Below are 23,265 nucleotides of genomic sequence, written 5' to 3'. Positions count from 1 at the left end.
AAAGTGTTATACTTTCCATGTGTGTCTGGTCCGTCTGGAAGTTGATCTGAAGATCCTGGAAGAAAGAGACAGGTATATTAGATAATATATCTATGATATAAGGGAATCATCCCCTAAGGATAGAGATCAGGCTTACTCAAGCAAGCCTTAACGGTAGTTAAATACTACACATAGCTTGAGTGGAGGCACAGCTATTAGGTAAGCATCCCTTAATAGAATACATAGACAGCTCTCGTTCAAGGTATTGAGGGTAGGGTTACATTTTGGAGGCACCGCTTGAGATACATTTTTGTAAATACTCAGGGACAGGTGAAGCACAGTAGCAAAATGACTCAATGTACGAGAAGTGACGCCTTTGATTGGTGTATAAGGAAGGGAGTAACTCCTGAAAGGAGTTTTGTGTTGACAGGGGATCTCGCAGACACCACGGATGGTACTATTATGACAGAGATGTTATTTCTTTTCGGGATAAAGCAACCACGGATTGCTGATAAACAGTTTAGAGAAAATGGAGAGATGTGGGCTGTATTAATAACTACAAGTCATGACTTAGAGTCTGAGTTGTTTCCAAAAGTGGTGGCTGTGAGGTCTAACCCTGATCGCAGGTGGAAAATTTTATGGCCTGAAAAGGACATCAGTGAAAGGGCTGCTGAACCATTAATGGTGGGTGACCAGCCTTATCCAGCTAGTGGAGACCCCTCTACAGCTGTGGGAGAAGGGAGTCAATCGCAGGGCCTTGAGGAAAAGCTAGGGAATCAGTTAGAGGTCATAGCTAATAAAGTAGTACATCAATTGGAACGATGGCACTATGAGGGTAGCTATAGGCGATTGAGGCTGTTTTCGGGAATACTTCCTGTACCGGTAGGTGAGGAGTCTTATGAGGCGTGGAGAGAAGCAGCCATACAACAGTCTGAGGAGTGGCATTGTCCTGACCATATAAAGAAACAAAGAATAGTGGAGAGTCTACGGGGACCTGCTATGGGAATTATTCAGGCTACTAGAAAAAGTAATCCCGAAGCTGCGGTGGCTGACTATTTCCAAGCCTTAGATTACACTTATGGGACATTGGAGGATGTAGGTGATTTGGTTGCCAGATTTCACCATACTTATCAGGAGACAGGAGAAAAGTTATCACAGTATGTGTATAGATTGGATAAATTAATACATAAAATTATAGATAAAGGAGGGTTAGCACCTGCAGAAATTAATAGCAGCCGATTAAAACAATTAATTAGGGGAGCATTAACCACTGACCCTGTAGCTCAACGGTTGCGTTGTACAGCTTTATTATTAGGAAGTCCCACCCTTAATGATTTAATTAAGGAGATTACTCAGGAGGAAGCATTAATTGCTACTAGGGAAAAGACTCATGCTAAGGCCGTAAAAGTGGTGGTACCCTCCCCTGATGCCCAAGGATCACGGGAGGATAAGTTAGTGTCTGCGGTAATGGAACAAAACAAGAAAATAGACCAGCTTATTCTTGCCCTAAATCAAAGGGTGGCACCCTCCAACTCTACCTCCGGTAATTTTCCTCGGGGGAGTACCAGTGGTAGAAGAAATTTTAGGAGAGGAGGAAGTTTTATAAATAGAGGGTGTTTCAGATGTGGGCAACTAGGACATAGAACAATGGAATGTTCGTCAGGATGGGAAATAATGGAAGAAGGCACTAATGTTCAGTTAGATAATTCTCTTCATCAGGGAAACGATGGAGGGAGATTGGCGGGCCCCTCGCCGTCTCCCAGGAATTAGCTATAGAATCAGTGGGGAGTACCCAGTGGAGTAGTTCCATTCCAGATGGTATGATAGGACCTGCTCCACGTGTGGTCGTTAAATTAAATGGACATCCATGCCCTGTTCTGTTGGACAGTGGGTCCCAGGTGTCCATTATATTCGAGCATTGGTATAATCATTATCTATCTGATGTCCCAATCAAGCCCCTGGAAGGACTGGTAATCTGGGGATTGAGTGAACAAAAATACCCTTATTTAGGTTATGTGGTAGTTAATATAGAGTTTCCAGAGGGGTTTATGGGTGTGTCGGAGCCATTACCTCTAATTGCTTTAGTATGCCCAGAATCACCAGGTGATAAAACTGTAATGCCAGTGATCATTGGAACTAATGCCCATTTATTTAAGGTCCTCAGTGATTGGTGTTTAAAAATGTGTAGGGATGCCACCATTATTACTATGTCGACTTGCCATAAGAAATACTGTAAAGGGGAGTCTGGACACAGAGAGTCCTCTCTGGTCAATGGTCTGTCCTTGGAAGATTTAACTCCATGTTTCCAGGGGAGTGACATTGGGTTGGCGGAACGAAATACTTTATGTGAGGAATTGATGGAACGAGAGCATGTCTTCTCTCTTGGAGAATGGGATCTGGGAAAAGCAGAGGGAGTAGAACATTGTATAAAACTGACTGATGAGACTCCTTTCAGGGAAAGATCACGCAGACTTGCTCCTGCGGATTTCGATGATATCAGACAGCATCTTCAAACTCTCTTGGAAACAGAGGTTATTCAACCCTCTGAAAGTCCATATGCATCACCTATCGTAGTGGCCCGTAAAAAGAATGGCCAAATTAGAATGTGTATTGATTATCGCACACTTAACCAACGTACTGTGCCTGATCAATACACTGTTCCTCGGATAGAGGAGGCATTGGACTGTTTACAAGGGAGTAGATGGTTTACAGTGTTAGACTTACGGAGTGGGTATTACCAAATACCTATGAGCCATCAAGATAGAGAGAAGACTGCTTTCATTTGTCCTTTGGGTTTCTTTGAATTTTTAAAGATGCCTCAGGGAATCAAGGGCGCACCGGCCACCTTTCAAAGAACCATGGAACAGACGGTGGGTGATATGAATTATCGTGAGGTATTAGTATACCTTGATGATATTATTGTCTTTGGGTCCTCACTGCAGGAACATAACCACCGTCTGCTCAAGGTACTGGATAGATTGTTAAAGAAAGGCTTTAAACTTTCTGTGGATAAATGTAAGTTCTGCCTGCCCTCTGTAACTTACTTGGGACATGTAGTGAGTCGACAGGGTATTTCCACAGATCCAGCTAAAGTTGAAGCTGTGAACGAATGGCCTAGACCCACAAAATTAAAGGAATTAAGATCCTTCCTTGGGTTTTGTGGGTACTATCGCCGTTTTGTGCCTTATTTTTCTGTAATATGTCGTCCTCTCACTGATTTAACCAAGGGGTATCCGCCGGTTGGTAAACCCACAAAGGTATCCTCATGTAAAAAAGAGGGATATTTTAAACCCTCTGAAGAATTTGGGGATAGATGGACACCTGAGTGTGAAGAGGCCTTTCTTAAATTAAAATGGAGTCTTACCAATGCTCCTGTATTGGCCTATGTTGACCCCACTCTGCCTTATACATTACATGTGGATGCATCATTTGATGGTCTAGGGGCAGTGTTGTACCAAACTCATAAAGGAAAGTTACAACCGGTATCCTATATCAGCCGGGGATTATCCAATAGTGAGAGGAGATATCCTGTCCATAAATTAGAGTTCCTTGCTCTTAAATGGGCTGTTGTTGATAGATTTCATGAGTATCTGTATGGGGCAAGTTTTGAGGTGTTTACCGACAATAATCCTCTGACATATGTACTTACCACCGCTAAATTAGATGCCACAGGGCACAGATGGTTAGCTGCTTTGTCTATCTATGACTTTAAGATTAAATATCGCCCAGGCATTAACAACATTGATGCCGATTCTTTATCTAGATTGTCTAGACTTGAGAGTGAAATGGATGGATCTGAGTGGATTGAAGTTCCTGCAACCACCATTAAGGGATTGTGCTTTAGCATTTCAGGTGAACTGACAGATAATGGGGAATGCATTAGTGCCCTTGGAGCTTCGGATAAGGCATTACCTCTGGCCTATTGTTGGTTAAGCGAACTGGAATTGGAGGGCTTGCCACATATAGGTCAGGGAAAGATCCGTATGGAACAACGTAATGATCCTGATATTTCCATTGTCATACTCTGTCTTGAGTCTGGTCGTGCTGAGTGTGATAGGAGGTCGCTAACCAATGCTTCCAAGTTATTGATGCGGCAAATAAAGCAATTGACCCTAAAGAATGGAATACTGTACCGTGGATTAGTTAAATCCAATGGGAAATTCAAATTACAATTAGTTACTCCAAAGTGTTATAGAGAAACTATTTTGAAAGAATTACATGATCAGCACGGCCATCTCGGGATAGAAAAAACGAGGGGACTGATCACTGATCGGTTTTATTGGCCTTTGATGGAACAGGATATTGAAAACTACTGTAGGAACTGTTGTAGTTGCATATTGAGGAAGACTCTCCCCACCAAGTCGGCTTCTCTTGTTAATCTTCAGAGCCATGGGCCCATGGATCTAGTATGCATTGACTATTTATCATTGGAAACGTCACCTGGAAAAGAATGTAATATACTGGTAGTAACGGATCACTTCACCCGTTATGCTCAGGCGTATGTTACTTCTGATCAAAAGGCCATTACTGTAGCCAGGACTTTATGGGAACGGTTCTTTGTTCACTATGGGTTACCAGCCCGATTGCACTCCGACCAAGGGAGGGATTTTGAAAGTAGAGTTATTCGGGAGCTCTGTCTGTGCTGTGGGATTAAGAAATCCCGAACTACTCCTTACCACCCTCAGGGTAATCCTCAGCCCGAGCGGTTTAACCGCACTTTGCTTGATATGATGGGCACCTTGGGCCCCATGTGCAAAACACAGTGGAGTAGAAGGATCTGTCACCTAGTGCATGCCTATAATTGCACTAAAAATGAATCCACTGGGTACTCCCCATATGAATTAATGTTTGGGCGGGAAGCCCGACTGCCCATAGATGTCTCATTAGGACTTCCCTCCCGGGATGCTAGTGGACAAACACATTCTCAATATATATTGAAATTAAGAAAAGAGCTAAAGCATGCCTATAATATAGCTCAGGAAGCTTCCAGAAAAGCGGGGGCCAAAAACAAGCTCAAACATGATTCACATGTAAAGGAAAATGCCTTGAGAATAGGGGATCGAGTGCTAATACAGCAACTAGGACGTCCCAGACGACAAAAATTAGCTTATCGATGGAGGTCTGATCCATATGTGGTAATAGATCAATTACCCAACATACCAGTTTATAAACTAAAGTCAGAGTCGGGGGAGGGACCAATTCTTACATACCACCGACAGCATCTTTTGCCTATAGCACAAAATCTTCGTCTCCCTGAAGTAGCTGAAGATGAGTCACCTTTAAGAGTTAATTGGAGAAATGGTAGTAGGTTAAGATCTTCTCAAAGACAATGCCAATCCTCAGAAATCTCAGAAGGTCCTCCTGAGAATACTGAGAACAGGGAATGTGGCCCAGGACATTTCTATTATAATAAGGATCCTGATAGCTCTGTTCCCTGGTTGTCCGATGGTACCACGCCCAATGGGTCTAAGGAAAGTCCCCCCGAAAATGATTGTAATCGGGCAGTTACCAATGATAATGAGAATGGTGGGTTAGAATCTGAACAAGAATTTATATCAGAAGGTAGTATAGGTGATACTGATGTTAACATCACTAGGGATTCTTGCCTGGAAACTGGGGTCTATGAAACTGGTGAGGATATAGAGCATAGTTATAGGCCATCCAGGGAACGGAAACCTCCCTTAATATTAACATATCCAGAATTAGGTAAACCTGCATACTTACCGCAAATCATTAATCCGAATATAATACTTACTTGGCCTTATTTCGGGTATGGAAAAGGAGAGGATATTTGGTGATCTGATTAATTGGGATGGATACATATACAGATCACCAGGGGGAGAGTGTAACCTGATTAATATTGATTACTGATAGTTTAGTAATAAATTTAAATATTTATTAATAATATAATAAAGGTTTGGTGCATATATATATATACATTGTGTTCGGGGAAATTTATAATCAATCTATGTGGGTAAGGTAATAATATATAATACAAAAAATATATATGTGTATACTGTAGATGGATTGTGAGGGGATAAATATTTGTACTGTACTTTAGTTATTAATTGTACATATATAGTCACATTGATATAGTGTGTGGGTTTGGCATTTTAGTTTGTAATATGGTAATGCTTGAGGGATAGTATAGATCTGGTGGGATAGTGATAGCCTGCAGGATAGCAAAGAGCTGCATATGGGGTCATATATGGTCCGCGCGCCGCTGGAGTAATAACCTGCAGGGCGGGAAACAAAACAGGTCCCCGAGCGGGGCTATGAGATTGACCGCGAGCCTGGGGAGAGACAGGTATTGATTGGCGGCGGCTAAGGGATAGCGCGCGGCTCTGGCGGGAAGGGGGGTCGCACGAGCCGGAGGTCTGGGGGAGGATAAATAGAGCTCCCCGCCGGCGGTGAGGCAGACTGCGGTTCCCCCTGTTCGTGAGTGCACTCGGGTCCCCAGCGCTGTGGTGAGAGCTGTAAAGCAGCGTCTGGAGACCGAGTAGCACTGCCAATACAGGGCATCACTGAGGGGCGGCTAGGCGCAGAAAAGGGTGAGCAGAGATCCCCCAGCACTGCCTATACCCTGATTACCTGGTGTAGGCTCAGCTGGAGAAAGAGACAGCTAGCTGCGGAGGAGGCAGGGTGGAGAAGCAGCCGGCCAGTGGGAAAGACGGAGGTGCTTCCATAGTAACTGAGAGGAAGCTAACCCTGCAGTCTCCTGATTCGCTGCCAGCCGAAAGGGACCAGCCCAGCAGAGACCATCCTACCCTAGGGAGGAGTCGGGGGAGAAGGCAACGCAGATCCTACAAGCTGTAAGTGAGATTACGCATAGCACTACACTGCTACACCTCACTAGCTCTTGTACTATAAAACAGCTTGAATATACCCCCCGTTTTGCTGTATAAGGTGGCTGAAATAAATAATACGCCCGACGCCGACGTCAACAGCCAGGGGTCCTAATATAGGATACTGCGATAATGCTTATATAGACTGGCCAGGAGATTTACTATATCACCCTGGTAAATTTATAAGTGGAACTGTTATTTGCTCAAAGGAACACTTTTAAATCATACAGAGAGAACTCTATGAGTATTTAAAGATATATATTGATGGACAAGTCTAAGTACACAGGAAGATAGTGGTATGGGAAGTCTTAATTATCCGAGTTGAGGAACAAGCACAAGGATACTTACATATATCTACAAATATAGGTTTAAAGTTACAAAAGAGATTTGGCCGGGACCTTAATTTGCAGTGTGTCAAGTAATTGAGACATCACAGCAGCCGCAGTTGAGAATGATACAGTGACAAGATACCAGTTACTATACCAACTAAGTATTTCAGCAAGGAATGATACATTTGTAGCAGAGTATAGGATATCGCAGACTGAATCATAGACATTTATTGCTACCTTTTAAGGAGATGAACATAACACGGAACCAGCTGCTTATTGTATACTTTAGTACCAGAACAAACTAATTTCAGTAGGACACACAGAGTAAAGTATATTCTGCTATAAACGGAAAACAAAGGAACAATACCTAACAGAGAGGATAAATATAGATGCGTGCTGATCATACAACAGTGGATGTCCAGCAAGTTATTTGCCAGTGTACACTGAATGACTGACCTAGACAGTTCACTTATTTTTCCATGAGTACCCGGGTCACTCCAACATTACCATATTTTTTGTATTGCATGCAAAATAAATTGTATAGGTGTTAAAGGGAGACAGTGTAATGGGATGGAAAAAAATGTGTTTCCTTTAGTGTTATTGACCTAATGTTATATTTAAATTCTTTAAATATCTTTGTGGTAATAAAACCCACTTACGTATACTTACCATATGAGTTGTTATATGAAATTTTGTCCAAAGGTCCGGGAGCTACAACGAAGAAAAAACAGGTATAATGATTTATAGTAAAGTATGCACATATGTATATGAGGTAGATAGATATTCTGTTATTACACATTGTTAGGAAAAAGGCTTACCCAGGCAAGCCTTAATAATTAGCTTGGGTGGAGGCACAAGTAGTGATCAACTAGTTTTTAGTAACCTATAGCTTGACCGGTGGGGGAGGGTTACATGTTAATAAACTTTTATTGACCTTTAAATCCTAGTTGTCATGGTCACGCCTTCGGGCAATCTTCATACACCTTACTTACATGTCTAGGGGTCTGATTAAACCTCCCAAGTTTAGTTTTACCTCAGCCCCTACAACTGATGCTTCCTCCCGTCAGCTCAGGCCCTCAGTTGTGACAATTCCCCTCATCAGCCTTTTGCAGAAGAAGCTGGAGAGATTGAAGGAGGAGCTAGAATGGAGCGATTCCGCTAGGCATGTGGGACTTGTGGATGGAGCCCTTAATTCGCTTAACCAGGATTCACGGGTGGTCAATCTGTTGAAATCAGAGCACTACATTTTGGCCACCATGCTCGATCCTAGGTTTAAAGCCTACATTGTATCTCTCTTTCCGGCAGTCACAAGTCTGCAGATGTTCAAAGACCTGCTGGTGAGACACTTGTCAAGTCAAGCGGAACGTGACCCGTCAACAGCTCCTCCTTCACATTCTCCCGCAACTGGGGCTGCGAGGAAAAGGCTAAGAATTCCAAGCCCACCTGCCGGCGGTGATGCAGGGCAGTCTGGAGCGAGTGCTGACATCTGGTCCGAACTGAAGGACCTGCCAACGATTACTGACATGTCGTCTACTGTCACTGCATATGATTCTGTCACCATTGAAAGAATGGTGGAGGATTATATGAGTGACCGCATCCAAGTAGGCACGTCAGACGGTCCGTACGTATACTGGCAGGAAAAAGAGGCAATTTGGAGGCCCTTGCACAAACTGGCTTTATTTTACCTAAGTTGCCCCCCCTCAGTGTGTACTCCGAAAGAGTGTTTAGTGCAGCCGGCCACCTTGTCAGCAATCGGCGTACGAGGTTACTTCCAGAAAATGTGGAGAAGATGATGTTCATCAAAATGAATTATAATCAATTCCTCCGTGGAGACATTCACTAGCAATTGCCTCCAGAAAGTACACAGGGACCTGAGATGGTGGATTCCAGTGGGGACAAATTAATAATCCGTGAGGAGGGGGGTGTACACAGTGAAAGGGGTGAGGAATCGGACGATGAGGAGGAGGTGGACATCTTGCCTCTGTAGAGCCAGTTAGTGCAAGGAGAGATTGATTGCTTCTTTTTTGGTGGGGGCCCAAACCAACCAGTCATTTCAGCCACAGTCGTGTGGCAGACCTTGTCACTGAAATGATGGGTTTGTTAAAATGTGCATATCCTGTTTATACAACATAAGGGTGGGTGGGAGGGCCTAAGGACAATTCCATCTTGCACCTCTTTTTTCTTTAATTTATCTTTGCATCATGTGATGTTTGGGGCCAATTTTTTTAAGGGCCATCCTGCCTGACACTGCAGTGCCACTCCTAGATGGGCCGGGTGTTTGTGCCGGCCACTTGGGTCACTTAGCTCAGTAATCCAGCGACCTCGGTGCAAATTTTAGGACTAAAAATAATATTGTGAGGTGTTCAGAATAGACTGGGAATGAGTGGAAATTATGGTTATTGAGGTTAATAATACTATGGGATCAAAATTACCCCCAAATTCTATGATTTAAGCTGTTTTTGAGGGTTTTTTGAAAAAAAAACACCCGAATCCAAAACACACCCGAATCCGACAAAACATTTTCAAGGAGGTTTTGCCAAAACGCGTCCGAATCCAAAACACGTCCGCGGAACCGAATCCAAAACCAAAACACAAAACCCGAAAAATGTCCGGTGCACATCACTAGTTCATACACTCTGCGATTTGTGGCCACGTTGGTGTATCATGGTCGTCTGAAATCTCAGTCTGTATGGGAAACTTAACTTTATTGTTTACTGCCCCAATTTTTAGATCTATACCTGTAAAGGGATATAAGTACCATGACCACAGATTCACCTATTGAAATAACTGGATCATCTGTGCTGAAGGCAGGTTATACAGGCCGCAGCACCCAGGCAATAGCCCTGCCAGGCCATCCCTTGAGCCCCCTCCTGATTCTAAGTGCTGTGTATGCCTGACATGTGCAAGAGACTGAAGGGTATATTTACTAAATAGCTGGTTTGTAGAAGTGGAAATGTTCCCCAAGCAAAAAAATCAGATTCTACTTATGATTTATCTTCAGGTAGCACCTTCTAGAAAATAATAATAGTTGTTATGGCCAACATCTCCACTTCTGTAAACCCACATATACCCCTGAGTTTGTGTAAACAGCATGATATTTATTTTGTTGGAGCTTCTAGTGCAACAGGCCCCAAGTTTACCAGTGTAACGAGCGTCTGCCAATTTGTGTGAATCCTAAGTTGTGTAAAAAAGCACTTTGGGACTGAAATATTGGCCCACATTCCGAGTTGATCGCTCGCTAGCTGCTTTTAGCAGCAGTGCACACGCTAGGCCGCCGCCCTCTGGGAGTGTATCTTAGCTTAGCAGAAGTGTGAACGAAAGGTTAGCAGAACTGTGCGTAAAAATTTTCATGCAGTTTCTGAGCAGCTCGAAACTTACTCCTGCCTTGCGATCACTGCAGACTGTTTAGTTCCTGGTTTGACGTCACAAACACGCCCTGCGTTCGGCCAGCCACTCCCCCGTTTCTCCAGCCACTCCTGCGTTTTTATCGGGCACGCCTGCGTTTTCCAGCACACTCCCTGAAAACGGCCAGTTACCACCCAGAAACATCCACTTCCTGTCAATCACTCACCGATCAACACAGCGACTGAAAAGCGACGCTCGACCGTGTGTAAAACTGCATAGTTTTGTGTGAAAGTACTTCGTGCGTGCATACTGCGGCCCGTACGCATGCGCAGAAGTGCCGCTTTTTCAACTAATCGCCGCGCTGCGAACGAAAGCAGCTAGCGATCAACCCGGAATGAGGGCCATTGATACCATAAAGTGCAAGTGTAGCTGTGTTTATTGTGCCTTATCATGGGAAATTCAAAGCTATTGCACTCTATAATCAGGAGATAACATCTTAGATGTTAAGCTTATTGTTATTTCCTATTATGGATTACAAATACTTTCATGCTATTAGTCAGTGATCAGGGTTAGTTCTAGACCAAGTGGAGCCCATGGCAAATATTTTCTTTGGCACCTCCCCCTCTTCCATACAAAAAATTTATATATCTCAGTTTAAACAATACATGTGTCCCTCCAGCTCCCACCTGTGTCACTCCAGCTCTCCCCTGTGTCTTTTCAGCCCCCCCCCCATGTGTCACTCCAGCCCTCCATTTTTATTTAGCCCCCCATGTGTCACTTCAGATCCTCTCTGTCACTTTAGCCTCCACTGTGTCACTGCTGCCTTGCGTCACTCCAGCTCTCTTCTTGTGTCACTGCAGCTCCCCTCTTGTGTCACTGCAATTTCTAGAGGGGAAACTTCCTACTCTGACCTGAAATTCTTACAGCCCTATCTGCCATCTATTGCAGGACACAGCTGCTGCCACTGGTACTTCTCTCTTACCCTCTTGCTCCTGCACTCTCCAGGTCTCACCAGCCCTACACACAGTATTCCTCCATCTGTGCTGGACTTTCTCTACAACAGGACCCCCCTGCACTCCCTGCTTTTATGATAGAGATGTTTGTGGCCAAACAACAAAAGGGGTCCCAAGGGTGGTTCCACTGCCAAAACTAAGGAGAAGCCCCCTTCCCCTTTCTGATCCTCCTCTCCCCAATGTTTTCATCCAGGGAGGAGATAACAGAGTTGGTTGATGATTCTTCTCATTTCGGCTTAGAGCTCAAGAGATCTCTGACATTTCCCAGCTCCTTGACAAAGAAATGGATGGTCACCGGTTATATAGAAGATGAATTCTCAGAAACTAGGGCTACAGTACATAAACATGAATCAGCCATCACTGTGTTTAATGAGAAGCGCAACGACTTAGAGAATCGAAACAGAACCAACAATGTTTGTCTTATTGGGCTTTCTGAGTCATTGAAATCCTGATACTTAATGCAATTAATTTCCACCTGGCTTCCCTCTTATCTGGACCTAGATATACAGATGGGTCCACGTTTATCTTGACCTTTAATAGATTAACGGAGACTGGCCAGTCAGACTTAATCCCCTGCTGTAATGACTTACTCCCCTGCTGTATTGTACTCTGTATTGTATTGCAGCTGAGAACAATAGATGAAGGGTTTATGCTAATAAATCATGTTGTGCCTAGGCACAGCAAACTAGTCAAGATAACCGTGGACATTAAGTATGACAAACAAAGCACTGACGATTTCCTGGCCCAGGCACAGGATACTTATACCTGCAGCAATTCAGGCATTGGCTGGGCAATTATGCAGATTTCCAGAGGCAGTGGATTGGAGGAACTGAGACATGTGATTAGATCCAACATGGCTGCGCCCATGTTAGAACTTGGAGGGAAAACTGGCTTGGGAAACCATGTGGAAACATAACTGTAATGGCGGCGCCGACCACAGAGGACAGGAGACGCCAGACTGACAAATGTATGCTGAGACTCGTGGATGACAACGGAGGCCGCGGCAGGCATGGAACACCACACTGACAACCTGCACCTATAACACAGGAACGGCGGCGGAGGCCGCGGAGAACGGGAGACGCCATGCAGGATTCAAACATGGCGCCGCTGTGACAGCATCTCAGCGTGACAGGAGGAATGTGCAGTATGTGGACACAGATGAGATCCGGCCTTGGAACGCTGAGCGAGCCTCAGGAGACATCTGAAAGGCAGGTAATGGCGTCCAGATACCCGGATCGTGACACTAGTGTTTCAATTACTGCCATATTTCAGCGGAAACGCCCAATCTCATCCGATCTTGGAAGCTAAGCGTTGGTAAGCCTGATTAGTACCCTATTAGGTGACCATTTGGGAATATCAGGTGCAGTAAAAATGTAACCTCCGATCACAAACAGTAGAAGTGTTAGAGCAACTTCTGAACTTCCAAATCCCATATCCACATTTTGGTTATTTATTATTATTTAATATTTTTTATTTAACCTCAGAATATTCCCTTTTGGCAATTTATGTTTGGCTATGAATACCGTTTGGTATCTAATTTTCTCAAACGTCCTTTCCCTTTAGGATCTTCTCTATAGCAAACAAAGTCCCTACCAGGGGATTACCATTTGTTAATTGACATTTCAATTATAAATTATACTCTTTTGTGCCTTTCATCCCGGTTTATTAGATTAATAACTCAGTACCTACCCATAATTATCACCATTGTGATTATATTTGAATGATTTTGATTGGTACCCCTCATTTTCTGATCAACTCAGGCATAAAATTGTTTTCAATATATTTTTCACCACAGGTGCTCCTAACTCTCTATCAGTTTATCCTGATTTTTGTTAGTGACTTTGTTAATCAAGTTTGATTTATAACAGCATATTATTCTCTTTTTTTCTCCCTGTGTGGAATTCTTTTATCAATCCATTTGTATACTATATACAACCAACAAAAATTTTTGTTTGTTTATTCTATTTACTATTATATTTACCATTATATGTATATTTTGTGCATTTTGAACATTTTTTTGTATCAAATTTTCGCCTTTATTTTATACATTACCGAATTAAAAGCTAAGTCTTAATAAATTCATTACAAATTTCAAAGTGTGCCCCAACACAGAGTCTTTCTTCTCCCTGCACGATTTCTCTACGGCACAGGGACGTGCGGTGAGCTAAATGGCTCAGGAGGCACTGGCTAACCCCAGAGCCAGATTTCCATGCAATATATGAGCCAAAGGGTACATCTGGCCATTATACACAGGTGCAGCAGTATAAACTCCTGGAAATCTGGTGAGTTTTGATTAGAGATGTGTGGAAAGGATACACAGGTGAGGCACTGCCTCACCTGCCATAGACTTTTTACTCCAGAGTTTGGGCTATAAAAATTATTAGAATAATGCAACGAAGATATTTCAAACAAACTATTAGTATTTTTCATATACTTTATTCAATCAAAACTGTGGTTTAAACGTAAGTATGACAAGAAAGGCTCTGCCTCACCTGCCTCACCCCACCGCACGTCACTGCTACGGCACATGTGCAAATCGCCGGTAAAATGTTTGACATATTTTTTCCTGGGGATTTGTGCTCTTTTGCTGCTGCCGTTAGGGACTCCGGAGAAGTAAGTATTTAAAAAATGGGTGGACCCATTATAGATATGCCAACATAGGCGTGCGCAGCTAATTATCTTAGGGGGTGCACTGCTGGAGGGGCGTGTCTAGCACTGCCTTTTTGGCATGTCTAGCACCACCCAGGGACATGTCTAGCACTATTTTACATTCTCTCAGTAATATCACATAGCTTAATTTAATTTCTCCCTACTGTAGTTCCTAATAATAAAGAAGATATAATACACCCCAGAGAAATAAAATGAAAACATAATGGTGCAACCACCGGCCTGTACTGACTTTCCGCTACAGAATATACCTGAGTCCTAGCTGCCGCTGCCCCCTATCGCTGCTTACACTTCCCCAACCTATCCCTGACCCAGTGGCAGATCTAGAGAGTGGTGGGCCTAGGTCAGTGATGGGGAACCTTTGGCACTCCAACTGTTGTTGAACTATACATCCCAGCATGCCCTGCTACAGTTTTAGCATGGCCAAATTGCAAAACTGTAGCAGGGCACGCTGGGATGTGTAGTTCACCAGCTGGAGTGCCAAAGGTTCCCCATCAGTGGCCTAGGTGTATATGCATTCCCCTCCCCCGACACACACGACACCCCATGCACCCCCAGCACCTACACCCTGATTTTGAGTGGGCCACTCTGAAAAATACGGGAGATTTAGGGAGCAGAACATTTGAGTTTTAATAAAACACAAATAAAGTTTAAAAAAAAACACATGTGCCAGCAGAGCCACATCTACCTCTTTCTATGCCATCAGACCCCTCCTCCGCAGGACACCAGCATTTGTCACACATGTCCCCATGCTCACCAGTTACTGACAGGAGTGCCACTTATTCACATTATGCCACACAGTATGAGCACACATTCACATTACGCCACACAGTATAAGCCAAAATTTACATTGTGCCACACAATATGAGCCAAATTCACATTACACCGCACAGTATGAGCCAAATTCACATTATGCCGCACAGTATTTGCCTAAATTCATATTACGCCACACAGTATGAGCTGAAATTCACATTACGCCACACAGTATGAGCTGAAATTCACATTACGCCACACAGTATGAGTCAAATTCACATTACGTCACATGTATGAGCCAAAATTTACATTACATCACATTTCATATGAGTGAAAATTTACATTAGGCCACACAGTATTAGCCAACATTCACATTATTCCACACAGTATGTAGGTGGCCCGCTGGCCTGGGACTGATACAATAGGCAGCCCCCCAGCCCTGCCCCCCACTGTCCGGGCTCAGTCCCAGGGGCAAACACAGGATATTTAGGAAGGGGTTTCCAGATGGGAGATATATAGAGAGATAGATAGATAGATAGATAGATAGATAGATAGATAGATAGATAGATATGGAGAGAGAGAGAGACATGGTGGGGGGGGCACAAGGAGAGAGAGAGGCATGAAGAGTGAGTGGGGCATTGGGACAGAGGGAGGGTATGGGTAGAGAGAGGGGCATGGAGTAAGAGGCATGGAGAAGGGGCATGAAGGGTTTGGGGTAGGGATGGACATCAATGGTCGATGTTTGCTAACCATCGATGTTTTTCTTCTGATGTTAGTGGTTTTACCATTCGATGGTGGCATCCCGATGTTTGTCACCATCGAATGGTAATGATTCGATGGTGTAGCGATGTTTACTGTTTTTTTTGTTCCTGAGAGCTTTCACTGGCTCCTTCATGGCTGCTGTGTGTCTGCTTTAGGGCATCTAGGGTTCGTTGGAGGATGTCTCTGCAACTCTGCCTGCCTGCTCCAATGATCCGTCCCCTCTCTAGGCTGCAACTAGGCAACAAGTAACAAAACTAGCTCTGATTGGTTCTCTGACGTGGTGAAAACCAATCAGAGTTCAGCCCTTGCAGCAGCAGCCAGCTATCTAGCTACACAGCTCAGGAGGATATATTTTGTTAACTATTAACCAGCTTGGGAGTCGGGATCGGAAGACACTGTCCTCCTGACTCCTACTACCAGCATGTCACACGTCTGTGTGTGTTGTGGTATTCTGTCAACGGTGATTGAGTGAGTTGGATAGATCAGTCAGTGCTGTAGACAGTCACTGCTGTCACTCACTCTTGGGGACATCCTGCTGCTCCACCTCTGGCTCCTCCCACTGTTGACAGATGCTCTGTCCAACTTCGTCCCCCTCCGGCCGCTCTGCATGAATACTGCGCATGCGCCACTCCTTATAACAGCATCGTTACTATTCCATGCCCTGCCCATAGTCCCGCCCCCTTCCTGCCTCGCTAAAGGGGTATTGCGCATGCGCAAATTGGTTTTTGCACATGCGCATATCATATGAATAGTTTTTTCCATCTAATTCTTTTGATGCAATGGTTAGTTACCATTGCATCGAAAGTTTCGATGGTGGAAGACCAGCCATCATTTGATGGTTGTCTTCCGATGTCCATCCCTAGTGTGGGGGCATGGGGAGACAGAGAGGCACGTGGGGGAGATAGAGGGGCATGGGAGGGAGGGAGGGAGTGGGAGAGCAGTTTACCCGGAGGTTGGGAGGAGGCTCCGTGGTCCCTCTAGTCAGGCGTGGGGGGATGTTTAGTGGCTCCGGCGGGGTCACCACAGCCCGGCAATGAACGCAGGAGGAGGGGGACAAGCAGAGAGACGCGGCGACGGCTGATGCAGTGGTTTGTGAGTTGAGAGGAGCCCGCTGCCCTGACTGCCTGAGCTCCTCCACTGTCAGCTGTGGGCTGTGTCCCAGGAGGTCTGCATACCGATAAATCCGCTACTGGCAGCGGGAGGGCAAAGGCTCGGCAGGTGATCGCTGTGCTGCAGGCATGTGGTGGGTGCCGGACATTAGGGGGTGCCCCTATGTATGCCAATGCTGTTCTGGGCTGCCTCCAGGCATGTCATGCAGGGTCATGAGATAGCGTACGTGGCTCATAAACGCAAATCCTTGCTGGACAGATTCCAGGCACTTAGTGGAAACCTATTCCAATCTCTTTACTCGCCCATCTACGTAGTCCAAAGAGACAAAGGGGGATATTCAATTAGGCATGATACATTTTTATGTGAAAAAAGGGCTTTTAGGAATTTTTGACTGATGTTCATTATTGGACAATCCAATTACCCCCATTTTTTTCACCAAATATCCGTTTTTGCATGAAAAAACACATGGATCCGGGAACTTATCCAGGATCCTGTGTTTTTTCATGCAAAATGGAGCCGTTATCACCAATCCCCCCCCCCCCCCCCCCCCACCTTGCGCAGGTAAAAAATAATCCACAATACTGCCAACTATTGGGGCTAATTAATAGACTCCAGTAATTTTCTGCGGCTAATTGGATATCCCCAAATAGCTTTATATGACAACATATGCCCTTATGGGCATTACTTTTCAGAAATATAAAAAATGTAAATGGAACAACAAATCAGAAAGCTGCTAGCTTCACTACGTAAACATAGATCGGTCCCCAAGCATATTACTAAACTACACTTTGCTACCTCAGGGTGGGTTCAGTCCGTAATGCTGGCAGTCACAATACAGACTCCGGCATCATGATCTTTGAAATCCCGTCAGGGGCAAGGTAAGTATGATATCCCCTCTCCACTACCCCCTAACTCTACCTTCTCGCAGATTAACCCTAACCTCCCTCCTTAATGCCTAACCCTAACCTCCCCCCGGTGGTGCCTCCCCCTTCCCCCTAGCCTAACCCTAACATTACCTCTTAGTGCCTAAAGCTAACCCCCCCCCCCCCCCCAGTGGTGCCTAACCCTAACCCCCCCCCCCTCTCCACAGCCTAACCTCCCTCCGCACGCAGCCTATACTTATGGTCCAGAGGTCGGCATCTGCCTCCTGAACCTGTCGGGATTCCGGTGTCTGCATTCTGACTGGTGTTGGTATTCCGGCGTCGGGTCTATTCTACATCCCGCAGGATTGCAGAGGAATTTCTTCACTATTAGGAAACTTTATATGCCACCCTCACGGATCACCATGCCCTAGGCAAGGATTTCCTTTTCCAAGCTAACTTACAAAAACTCATGGAGGAGGAACGAGCCCATCATGCAGTTACTAAATCACCACCTCTAGGCAAACACATGGCCTAGATAGCCTGCGGGCAGAATATTATAAATTACTACTCCCACACATCATCCCTTCTTTAATACATTTTTATAACTTAAAATAATTTTCTAAGCTAATAGCCCAACGCCTACAACCAATCCTATCGACACTGATCCACCCAACTCAGACGAGATTTTGCAAACATAACAGGCTTCCAGGTTAATTCCATGAAAATGGAAGCCTCGGCTTTCTATGTCAAGGCTCGACAAAGCTGGAGACCATAACTTTCCTTTACATTGAACATCTTCGTCCTTGAAGTATTTAGGTATCTTGATTCCCTCTTATCGCTCCCAACTATGGCCCTCATTCCGAGTTGTTCACTCGCTAGCTGCTTTTAGCAGCATTGCAAACGCTAGGCGGCGCCCTCTGGGAGTGTATCTTAGCATAGCAGAATAGCGAACGAAAAGAGTAGCAGAATTGCTACTAAATATTTTCTTGCAGTTTCTCAGTAGCTCCAGACCTACTCCTAGATTGCGATCACCTCGGTCTGTTTAGTTCCTGGTTTGACGTCACAAACACGCCCTGCGTTCGGCCAGCCACTCTCCCGTTTCTCCAGACACTCACGCGTTTTTCCCTGACACGCCTGCGTTTTTGAGCACACTCCCGGAAAATGCTCAGTTACCACCCAGAAATGCCCCTTTCCTGTCAATCATTCACCTATCAGCAGTGCGACTGAAAAGCGCCGCACGAACAACAGCAAAACTGCTAAGTTTTGTGTTAAATAACTTAGCGCATGCGTGCTGCATACCATGCGCATGCGCATTTAGCAACATATCGCAGCATAGCGAAAATCGGCAACGAGCGAACAACTCAGAATGACCACCTATATGCGGCCATCTATAGCAATCTGATTAAACAAATTTTAGAGGACTTAAAAAAATAGAGCAATCGGCCATTATTTTCTATGGGGAGATATCACGTGATAAAAATGGTCAGCGTCCCCCATCTTTTAGACACAATCCAAATGCTACCTGTACTCAGCCACAAGAAAGATATCCGAAATCTTAATGGTGGGATGCAGAACTTAATTTGGGCCAATAAATGCCCTAAAACCTCGCTTTACAAGCTGCAAAAGCCCCCTACCTTAGGTGGTTATAATCTACCTTGTATTAGAAGTTATTCTCTAGCAGGGCTGCCATCAGCCAGTTACAAAGCCGGTTTCTGAATTTGGTTATCACACTTTTGCCTTATTTACAAATGTTGAATTATCTCCACCAAACCCTGTGGCTGCTGACTGAGAGAAATAAGCAATGCGGTCTAGATGATGCATCTCGCCTGCGGCCTACAGAACCTCTCTATTTCTCTCACATTTTATCCACCGCACTATAGACTTGTACAGCTATTCTGGAGAATTCGCTAAATGTACAGACTCTTTCCTAAACTTAAGCTGGCCATACACCTAAAGATTTATTGTCCGATCTGGCTGGTTGGAATGAAAGTCTGGTAATGGATGAGAGCAAATGATAATTGACCATTTGCTCCCAAACACTGGAAAACAGACAAAAATGGTCAATCAGACAAATTGGTTAAATTCATTTGATTTAACCAATTTGCCTGAACGACCGTTTTTGTTAGTTTTACGGCATTTACGAGTAAATGGTCAATTGTCATTTGCTCTCTTCCATTTTTAGTGGGGCCCTGCAATATTTTGCCAGTCCCGGGCCCGTGATTTCAGATGGCAGCTCTGCCTGTGAGGAACTGTTCCTCCAACATCTTGCTAGTTCTCCCATGCCCTAGGTAGACAGTAGATGGTCCAGTGCTGGTTCCCCCGATTTCCACTTCTTAACTAACTTTCAGCCAAACATGCTGTTGTGCAAAACTCAGATGGCCATACTGTGAGTCTGAGCTGACCCAAGGGCCATTCAATCCATGCTCCTGTACAGGGAGCACCACGCTGACCGATTCCAAGGGGGAATGACCAATTCAACAATATTGAATCTGTCATTGTGCCTGCCTTTCTCCAGTCTTATGGCCCACCTCCCACCTGCCTGCTCTGGCATTGATTACTGGATCACCCCTGAATCAAACGCTGGGTAGGGTCACACAGGCGTGACTGTCGGTGGCAGCAATATGGATAAAGCCATTCCTCTGTAGTGCCTTAAAACTGTAGCTGATGGAAGGCATGAAAGATTAATGTAAGGGTGCAGTGTGTGTAAGTGTACTACATGCGTAGTAAGGGTGCAGTGTGTGTAAGTGTACTACATGCGCAGTAAGGGTGCAGTGTGTGTAAGTGTACTACATGCGCAGTAAGGGTGCAGTGTGTGTAAGTGTACTACATGCACAGTAAGGGTGCAGTGTGTGTAAGTGTACTACATGTGTAGTAAGGGTGCAGTGTGTGTAAGTGTACTACATGTGTAGTAAGGGTGCAGTGTGTGTAAGTGTACTACATGTGTAGTAAGGGTGCAGTGTGTGTAAGTGTACTACATGCGCAATAAGGGTGCAGTGTGTGTAAGTGTACTACATGCACAGTAAGGGTGCAGTGTGTGTAAGTGTACTACATGCGTAGTAAGGGTGCAGTGTGTGTAAGTGTACTACATGCGTAGTAAGGGTGCAGTGTGTGTAAGTGTACTACATGCGTAGTAAGGGTGCAGTGTGTGTAAGTGTACTACATACGCAGTAAGGGTGCAGTGTGTGTAAGTGTACTACATGCGCAGTAAGGGTGCAGTGTGTGTAAGTGTACTACATGCGCAGTAAGGGTGCAGTGTGTGTAAGTGTACTACATGCACAGTAAGGGTGCAGTGTGTGTAAGTGTACTACATGTGTAGTAAGGGTGCAGTGTGTGTAAGTGTACTACATGTGTAGTAAGGGTGCAGTGTGTGTAAGTGTACTACATGTGTAGTAAGGGTGCAGTGTGTGTAAGTGTACTACATGCGCAGTAAGGGTGCAGTGTGTGTAAGTGTACTACATGCACAGTAAGGGTGCAGTGTGTGTAAGTGTACTACATGCGTAGTAAGGGTGCAGTGTGTGTAAGTGTACTACATGCGTAGTAAGGGTGCAGTGTGTGTAAGTGTACTACATGCGTAGTAAGGGTGCAGTGTGTGTAAGTGTACTACATACGCAGTAAGGGTGCAGTGTGTGTAAGTGTACTACATGCACAGTAAGGGTGCAGTGTGTGTAAGTGTACTACATGCACAGTAAAGGTGCAGTGTGTGTAAATCTACTACATGCACAGTAAAGGTGCAGTGTGTGTAAATCTACTACATGCGCAGTAAGGGTGCAGTGTGTGTAAGTCTACTACATGCACAGTAAGGGTGCAGTGTGTGTAAGTGTACTACATGCACATTAAAGGTGCAGTGTGTGTAAATCTACTACATGCGCAGTAAGGGTGCAGTGTGTGTAAGTGTACTACATGTGCAGTAAGGGTGCAGTGTGTGTAAGTGTACTACATGCGCAGTAAGGGTGCAGTGTGTGTAAGTGTACTACATGCACAGTAAAGGTGCAGTGTGTGTAAGTGTACTACATGTGCAGTAAGGGTGCAGTGTGTGTAAGTGTACTACATGCACAGTAAAGGTGCAGTGTGTGTAAATCTACTACATGCGCAGTAAGGGTGCAGTGTGTGTAAGTGTACTACATGTGCAGTAAGGGTGCAGTGTGTGTAAGTGTACTACATGCACAGTAAAGGTGCAGTGTGTGTAAATCTACTACATGCGCAGTAAGGGTGCAGTGTGTGTAAGTGTACTACATGTGCAGTAAGGGTGCAGTGTGTGTAAGTGTACTACATGCGCAGTAAGGGTGCAGTGTGTGTAAGTGTACTACATGCGCAGTAAGAGGGCAGTGTGTGTAAGTGTACTACATGCGCAGTAAGAGGGCAGTGTGTGTAAGTGTACTACATGCGCAGTAAGGGTGCAGTGTGTGTAAGTGTACTACATGTGCAGTAAGGGTGCAGTGTGTGTAAGTGTACTACATGAGCAGTGGCAGTGTGTGTAAGTGTACTACATGTGCAGTAAGGGTGCAGTGTGTGTAAGTGTACTACATGCGCAGTAAGAGGGCAGTGTGTGTAAGTCTACTACATGCGCAGTAAGGGTGCAGTGTGTGTAAGTGTACTACATGTGCAGTAAGGGTGCAGTGTGTGTAAGTGTACTACATGCAGGGCCAGCTCCACCATTAGGCAGCTTTAGACAGTTGCCTAGGGCACTGGGATCTGAAAGGGGGGGGGGGGGGGGGGGTGAACGCCACAGAGCCTGCCTATCACAAAATGAAGGAACATCCTAGTACTTGAAGAAGTGGTGGCTGTGGAACTTATTAATCTGAAGGACTGGGAAGTTTGTATTGGTGGTGGTTAGGCGCAGTAGGCTGAAGTTTTGCCTAGGGTGCCGAGAAACCTTGTACCGGTCCTGACTACATGCGCAGTAAGGGTGCAGTCTGTGTAAGTGTACTACATGCACAGTAAGAGTGCACTGGGTGTAAGTGTACTACATGTGCAGTAAGGGTGCAGTGTGTGTAAGTGTACTACATGCACAGTAAGTTTACAGTCTGTGTAGGTGTACTGCATGCGCAGTAAGGGTGCAGTGTGTGTAAGTCTACTACATGTGCAATAAGGGTGCAGTGTGTGTAAGTGTACTACATGCGCAGTAAGGGTGCAGTGTGTGTAAGTGTACTACATGCGCAGTAAGGGTGCAGTGTGTGTAAGTGTACTACATGCGCAGTAAGAGGGCAGTGTGTGTAAGTGTACTACATGCGCAGTAAGGGTGCAGTGTGTGTAAGTCTACTACATGCGCAGTAAGGGTGCAGTGTGTGTAAGTGTACTACATGCGCAGTAAGAGGGCAGTGTGTGTAAGTGTACTACATGCGCAGTAAGGGTGCAGTGTGTGTAAGTCTACTACATGCGCAGTAAGGGTGCAGTGTGTGTAAGTGTACTACATGCGCAGTAAGGGTGCAGTGTGTGTAAGTGTACTACATGCGCAGTAAGGGTGCAGTGTGTGTAAGTGTACTAGATGCGCAGTAAGGGTGCAGTGTGTGTAAGTGTACTACATGCGCAGTAAGAGGGCAGTGTGTGTGTAAGTATACTACATGCGCAGTAAGGGTGCAGTGTGTGTAAGTGTACTACA

The 23,265-nt window shown here is 44.9% G+C and overlaps 1 pseudogene; it reads left to right on the top strand.

Moving 5' to 3' along the window:
* The first annotated feature begins 12,764 nt into the window (after positions 1-12,764).
* On the top strand, positions 12,765-12,883 carry LOC134957379 (5S ribosomal RNA; annotated as a pseudogene).
* The last annotated feature ends 10,382 nt before the right edge of the window (positions 12,884-23,265 follow it).

This window comes from Pseudophryne corroboree, chromosome 1 (assembly GCF_028390025.1).
Source record: "Pseudophryne corroboree isolate aPseCor3 chromosome 1, aPseCor3.hap2, whole genome shotgun sequence".
NCBI lineage: Eukaryota > Metazoa > Chordata > Amphibia > Anura > Myobatrachidae > Pseudophryne > Pseudophryne corroboree.
The sequence above is the reverse complement of the archived record's forward strand: the minus strand, read 5'-3'. Positions and strand labels throughout refer to the sequence as shown.